Raw genomic sequence first — 8,532 nt, forward strand, 5'->3', positions numbered from 1 at the left:
ATTAAACTATGTTATTCCCTTAACTAAGACGAGTTGATACATACCTCTCTCGTCTCAGTGCGTGCACTAAATCCCTCTGTCTTGCGGCGAAACTTTGTTAGCCCAGTTCATTTAATATGGGCCAAGCAGAGAAGCTACCAAACACCTCCACGTTTTCCCTATTTAAATACAGTTACTCGCGAAGTGTAACTCGACCTAGAACGGTGACACAAAACAAAACGTTGCGCTTTTCTAAGCGTGTAAAATGGATAACTATTTTGTATGGCGGAATACCATAGCAAGTGCTTGTAAGCACTTCGACTTGGCGCAGTCCTCTCACCGGCCCCCGCTCCCTCTAGTGAAGATATTACTGCGCCAAGTCGAAGTGCTTACAAGCACTTGCTATGGTATTCCGCCATACAAAATAGTTATCCATTTTACACGCTTAGAAAAGCGCAACGTTTTGTTTTGTGTCACCGTCCTAGGTCGAGTTACACTTCGCGAGTAACTGTATTTAAATAGGGAAAACGTGGAGGTGTTTGGTAGCTTCTCTGCTTGGCCCATATTAAATGAACTGGGCTAACAAAGTTTCGCCGCAAGACAGAGGGATTTAGTGCACGCACTGAGACGAGAGAGGTATGTATCAACTCGTCTTAGTTAAGGGAATAACATAGTTTAATATGAAAAAACGGTAAAGTATCCCTTTAAAGGGGAAACACCCCCAAAACAGACTGTTTGAATCAGAGGATGAGAAACAGGGTGGGAAAAGGTCATAAATCACTCAAATTTTAAAGTTTTGTGTCCAAAAAACTATAGTAATACTGTAATTGCACCTAAGGGAACATAATAAAACAAAAACAAAAACCATGTCATGACCCCTTTAAGAATGAGCAACAATAGTGAATCAAAACATCAGAAAACACTGTACAGATTGACCTTTTGACATCAGCCAGGTTTCTATCTAACAGTTATTAGAGCTGGACGATTAATCGTTTAAAGATCGCAATCTCAATTGAATGGTTCAATTCCCATGTGATTTTATTCCTAAATAACAACTTGAGTAACTTAATGCCCTCATATAAAGATTGCATCAATTACATTGCTACACCAGTAGGTGGCGACAAGTGACTGTTAAAAATGTGTTTGTCATTGAATCATTTATTCGTTCTAACATGCTGATTCATTGAGTAATGAAACAAGCGAAGTCTTTAAGAGTGAGTCATTGAATCATTCATTCAAGAGATTCGTTCAAATACGCTGATTCATCCAGTAATGAAACAAGTGAAGTCTTTAAGAGTGAGTCATTAAATCATTTATTCAAGAGATTCATTCAAATACGCTGATTCATCCAGTAATGAAACAAGTGAAGTTTTTATAAGTGATTTATTGAATCATTTATTCAAGAGATTCGTTCAAATACGCTGATTCATTGAGTAATGAAACAAGTGAAGTCTTTATAAAAGAGAGTCATTAAATCATTTATTCAAGAGATTTGTTCAAAAATGCTGATTCATCCAGTAATGAAACAAGTGAAGTCTTTGAGTGAGTCATTGAATCATTTATTCAAGAGATTTGTTCAAAAATGCTGATTCATCCAGTAATGAAACAAGTGAAGTCTTTATGAGTGAGTCATTGAATCATTTATTCAACCCAATTTTTTTAGAATTCATTCAGATTAATTAAATATTTTAAAATATACTGCAGAAATGAAGATTTTGTCAGAACCTCTAGTTGACGTTTTTTTTTTTTTTTTTTTTTGTCTGTCTGCAAAAAGATTGTGGTTCTCAATTTATCCAGACTCGTACAGCTCCAGCTGTTATTCTTTACTAAACAAACAAAACTAAAATTATGTTAATAGAAATAAAATATAACATTAAAAAGTAAAAATGTATTTCAGTAAGTCACCAAGCCAACATTTCTAACTCTCTGCTTATTATAAAAAAAATAAATAAAAAAAAATGAAAATCGGAAAAATGAAAACCAAGTGATATGTGTTTTTATGCACATTTTGGCTTATATTGTTGGGAGTATGAGAGTAAAATATGCGTAAGAAATGCAAATGTTCACTTGAGGTGGAATACATTTCTTTTGTAAAAAGATAAGCAGATAAAATGCATTTATAGATGTGCATTAAAAAGCTGTAAAAGCTTCTGAGAAATTATGATTTTATTCTCTAGAACACATGGGACGGAAACGTGTGCTTTATTGACAAACCGTGTTATGATATTTTGCAAGTAATTTACATAAATGAAATTGCAACTTGTATGGAAACTCAGCTATTGTCCTCTCTCTCTCTCTCTCTCTCTCTCTCTCTCTCTCTCTCCAGTCCTGATCATGTGTTGGCGTGATTCGACAGCATAATTTCATTGAGCCTCATTTATAATTCCACAGTCGTTTTGTTCTCTTGAAAGATTCATCTCACACACACACACACACACACACACACACACACACACACACACACACACACACACACACACACACACACACACACACACACACACACACACACACACACACACACATTCCCAAGCCCCTCCCTCTTTTCCTCGCAGCACGCGCCGTGTTTCGTCCAGCTGTGTGTGCAGTTGTTCTCAACATCTGTTCCCTTGGCAACCGCCCCGGATCCTTCAGCTGTGAGGTCAGGCTGTTCCTGCTGTCAGAGATCCTGCAGAGAAGTGTGTGTGTGAATACAGGACACCTCAGCGAGAGCTCAGACGACAGCTTCACTGCTCGACCCTGAGGAGAGCTCGCTTACCTGGACAGTGTTGAGGGAATCATACTGTAGACACACTCCCAGTTAGCAATCCCAGAATGCAATGTGATGTGGCAACCCTTTTCAAGGAATTTCAGATAAAGATTCTAAGAAATAATACAATGAATTATTATTATTATTAAGTTATAAAAAATTAAAATACACTAAAATAACAACAAAAAATATTATTATTTTAAGCTAAAATGTTAGTTATATAAAAATAAAAGTAGTTGTTAATACAACATAGTTGTTGTTATTTTATTATAGCATTTTTTTCTTTTTTATTGCTTAGATTTTTTTCTCCATTATTGTTATTGTTGTTATTATACAGTATATTTTCAAATACATTTTTATTCATATTTATAATTATTTATAATAATAAATAATAACAATTATTATTATTATTATCATTGCGTAATGTTTTACATAATTTATTTTATGTAACTTACATTTATTTTTTGTAACTAAAATATTAATTTTAGTTTTATTAGCCTACTCTTTATAATATTTTATTTATAATTATTATTATTATTGCATAATGGTTTATACATTTTATTTTTTGTAACTTAAATATAATAATAATAATAATATGTTTAGCTATAAATTGCCCAGCTCTACTGCATTGTATTTGTGTAAATTAAAATATTACTTTTCTTTTATTACAATTTATAAAAATAATTATTGTTGTTGTTGTTATTGCGTAATGGTTTGTAAAAAAAAAATTGTAACTTAAAAATAAAATAATAATTATGATAACATTAATATTAAATGATTGAGCTATGAATTGGCCAGCTCTACTTTATTGTGTATTTGTGTATCACAATAAGCCATGTTTATGATCCTGGTTAAGCTGCACTAACAGTGTAACCTGCACAAAGAGCGCTCTGGTAATTCAGGTTCCCACAGAGAGAGAAAGGAACACGCAATGCATTCACAAGCTCCTGGAATAGAGGCTGGGCTGCGTTTAAGAACAATACCTGATACATGATATCTCAGCATGATAATTCATTCCCAGAATGCCGGAGGAGGAGCCTCACAGCGAGACACTGATCAGAGAGGAGGATCCACACCTCCGGCATAATAACAAACTGCTCGTGCTGTTTCTGCGGTGCATATTGAGCAATATTTCTGCACACGCAATACCAGGTGACCTTTTATATATATATATATAAAATACTGTAACCCACAATGCAACATGCAAAACCTCATCATTTGATCAAACTGCTATCATTTTGCACAAAATTCACCATGCATTGAGGTTGATATTCCTTCTAGTTCATTCATCACACTGGGAATGGAGAGTGCGTACAGTATTTTGCTGTGATGTGCTCTGATTCCATGCAATACATTTTGGCAATGTACATTACAGAAACAGTAAGAGTAGTATGGTAGAATGCAATTCCAGATAGCTTATTGGTGCATAATGCACACTAAGAAAAATAGTATGCACTAGAGTGTAAACAGCACAGTATTCACTAATTAGTGCTCCATTGTGTGTTTTAAGCACCGGCAGCATCTCAAACCGCTGAAAAACAATAGGCTATGTCATGCACAGAATAATGTTGTAACGTAAATGCCTCTGGGTTAATGCGAATTAGCTCAAGGATATAGGGAATTTTAGGAATATTAATATTTATGACTCATGGTCATAATTCATAAATCGCATATGCATTTACTTTATCAATTATCGAGATTACCTTGTTCTGTACTGTCTGATCATTACAGTTAAGAAGGGGGTATCTCTTTTCAAACTCCAAGAAAGTTTATCTTCTGGCCACGAAGACAAAACCTCTTTGGGTTTATAAATTAAAACTACTCAAAGTAGTTTTATAATATAGAGCCTGTAGCTTTATAGATCTTTTGTTTCATTGACTTTATAAAAAGTGGGTTTTCAAACACAGAGACAGTTAAAAGTATAAATGGGTTTATTAATAAAATGGCACACGCTAGAGATTATAAGCTACAAATATAAACGTACGTAAAATGCAAACGATAAAGCAAACAAACATTTAAACAAACATGACGTGATCGGAATGAATGACATGAAAGAAAGAAAGAAAGAAAGAAAGAAAGAAAGAAAGAAAGAAAGAAAGAAAGAAAGAAAGAAAGAGTTAAGAGATAGAGGGTAACTTAATTCACAGACCTACAAGCTAAACACCAGGAATCAGCTGTTAGAGAGAAAGATACTTGCGAGATGTGGTACTCTTTCAGTGTGGTGCTGAAAAGGGGACGCGCGCGTGCGCGTGTCCGGCTGGTTTGCGTCTAGCTTTGTCTTCTGGGTCGTTTCGAAAAACGAGGTAAAGGCTCACTTGAATTTAACGTTACCGAGAAAGTTCAGATTCGTCTCCCGGGATGGGAGAGGCTGGAAATCTTAGTTGCAAAGACCGGCTGTTACGACTCGAACATGGGTTCGTTCGATGGAGAAGGCCAGGGCCTCCTTCAGATGTTCCTTGGAGAAGCGCTTCGCCGAGGAAGAGGGTCCAGAGAAGTTGGATGAGTTGAGAGTGGGATGAGAGAGAGCGAAGAGAGAAGGTTTTGGACTTTTATCAGTGTCCCAGGTGCCGTCCCCTCCTTCGTGTAGGACGAATCAGCTGTCGAGATTTTTCGAGCGGGAAGATTCCTTTGTCCGGTTAGACACGCCCACTCGAATGAGTCATGATTGACTTTAACTGGAGAGGATTTTCTCCAGACATATGAACTTATAAAACAATGCGCATCACTGAATTCTGCTATCGGAATTCAACTCCGTTAGCTGGAGAGGATTACAGAGATATCAAGAATAGAATCTAGGCATTGTAGCCATGCAAAGATACATTATTATGCATTTGTATAGGCAATAGTGGTTCTATTAATGTTACAAATAGGACATATGCTTTCCTATGGTTTACACACACCTCTTAACACACAAATATATATATTTAGTACCTTTAAGAGTGACTTTATGGGTAAAAGTCCTTTTCTGTAGGGGGTTTCTGTTTCACAGTCCAGAGTGTGTTTGTATGTGTGTGTGTGTTGGAATGTTGCGACCCTGTTATCTCATGCATAGGGCTGGATAGCTCTGTGGTCAAATTTTATGACCTGCCAATGAGCTCGGGTTACGGAATGCGATTCTACTGGGAGAACATTCTTCAAAAATACATTTCAGATCCAAACATTCGAAGATCATAACTATATGATCAAAACAACATTAATCACACATACATACAGGAAATTCAGATACAAGTCTGAGTTACACACATTTAAGAGAATGTTAAGTTACCCACAACGGATGTTTGTGTGTGTGTGTGTGTGTGTGTGTATGTGTGTGTGTGTCATGAGACTGTAAAAGTCACAGGGAGTCCATGCTGAAATGGGGGTTTTAGAGGGGATTCTAAGAAAACAGGGTTTCCTTATGTGACTCAAATGTCCCTCGGGGGAGCCACAAAGATGCAATTTTGACCGTTCAAGCAGACTTGGAGACGCCATGAACACTTGTTGTCTGTTTGGAGATCAGGATTTACTCATTTGAACAGCATGTGACCGCATGTCATAGTCATTGTCGTTACAATGTAAATATAATTAGTTTTTCTTTTCGACCCACACATTTCTACATAAATGAATGCAAATGAAAAGGAATATAAACTGTGGTAACCCAGCTAGGGTTGTGTCCATCGTGATGCCACGCCCCCCACCCTGTCAGACCAGCCCAGGCTCACGGCAGTTCGTGAAAGGTCACGTAATTTAATCTATTGATTCCAGGGGGGGCAGGGTTTCGGAAAACATTGAAGATTTCCCCGGGCGCCGCCATTGATTAGCGGACCATCACCTGCTGTTAGCATTCCATTGACTCCCATTCATTTTGGCGTCACTTTGACAGCGAATAACTTTACATCTGAGGCGTTTAAAGACTCCATTTGTCCATTATTTATTTCTAAAGAAACACGAAAATGTATAAAAGGCTCCATTACCTTGTATCTCGCGTTATGGCCCCCGTAGAAGCAGTTTTTGTAAAAATAGGCTAACGATTGCATCATAACCACGCGACTCTCTGTCGCACAGTAGAGAGATTACCGTATGGACAGGAGGAGAAGCTCGCGGGCAATCGGGGGGACGTGGAGGCAAAATGACAATAATTAATCAGAATACTTAGCAAAAGTTGCTCCTGCTTCTAGCTCACAGACACCTCCTACTCACACTCTCCGTCTCTGCAAGTTTCGGAAGGGAATGATTCAGATTTCTCTTGGCACAGCTCCTAGAAGACAGACGGGTTGCTCACATCACATCTACGTCGTCAAGCTCAGTTTGAGTCTGCGCAGTACGCTCGACCATCAGGAAGTGAGAGCTTCTAATTGACTTCACTTTTCTCCGTTTAATCCAATGGGGTCGCTGTGTCCAGTTTATATACTGTCTATGATTGATTCTTGTACACCAGTGGTTGGAAACCTATGGCTCGTGAGCCACACCTGGCTCTTTGGCAAAAATCATGTGGCTCGCAAGGTCTCTCACCTTTACCAACTATCGGTCGATAAAAAAAAAATGAAGACACATCAACAGAGATCGGCTCTCTGCAGAAAAAGCAGCCAATTACAATTCCCTTGTTGTAGCCTACAGCCTACTGAAGTTAATGAAAAGTTTATGATAATAATAATATTCAAGTTGTACCGGCAAAAGTGCGTGTTCAGTGCTGTTCGCGAGTGTCACGAGTCACCACAGCAATCAACTAACCGCTTACGCTTCTGTGGTGGTAACCTAACAGTTACAGCTCCTGCACTGGGATTCAAGCTGGCGGAAACCATTTTAGAACAGCAGCGAAAATGTAAAAGTAGGCTATATAAACTTTAATATATCCTTTTATTGAAAGACATTTCGAAACATTTCACCCGCTGGCCGCTGGTACTTTCACTTTTGCCGCAGAGACCGTTTAAATGTCCTACAAATGTGTCGTAGTTTTGATAATCCGCACAGATTTCAGTTGACGATTCTGTTTAAAGTTATTAATAATGAAACATGAATGAATGAGAAAGAAAATAGCAGGATGTGCTTTATATTGAAAATAAATATTTAAAGCGTGATAAGGCGCGAAAGAGAACTGAATTGTAGGCTACTGACAGGATGATGTGCGCGCGCTCCGAGCGCAACACGGACAAGCATAGCCTTTGTCTTCGGTTGCGCGCCTAAACGGCCAAATAAACACAGAAATATATCAAAATGCCAAGTCGACTCTCTCTCACACACACACACACACACACGCACACGAAGAGGATTTATGCTCATCAGTTGGTAACTCAACTTCACAGTGAAAGCCCTGCACAATTAATTCCATATTGCAACTATTTATTGTTTGCTGAATATATGTTTGTTTTTAGTCTATGGACCTAATAATAACTACTGTTGAAATTTAATTGAAAAAAAGCACGTTTTTAATAATAAATTAACCCCACCCCACGATATCATCGTAAACATCGTTAACTGCCAGTTTAGGGGACATCGCCCAACCCTAAACCCAGCATAACGAGTTCAACTGCTTTGCAACATCATGGAAAAACATGACATCAGCCTGTGGATTTCTGCTCTGTCACTGAGTGAGTCAGCCGTTTTACATCAGAAAAAAACACATTCGTTATTATTTATTATTTATGTAAGCAGAAACTAGCATGATGCTGCATAATATGATCTGTAATGTTTTAGCACCAACATCCAATGACTTCTGTTGGAAATGTATTTTGTTGCATAATAAGTAGCCTAGGATTGTATTTACGATCAACAGTCACGATGCTTTTGAGAAACACAGCCGAGGCTCGAAGCTTTATTAATATTCA

This window comes from Leuciscus leuciscus (genome assembly GCF_965113295.1).
Source record: "Leuciscus leuciscus genome assembly, chromosome: 9".
NCBI classification, from domain to species: domain Eukaryota; kingdom Metazoa; phylum Chordata; class Actinopteri; order Cypriniformes; family Leuciscidae; genus Leuciscus; species Leuciscus leuciscus.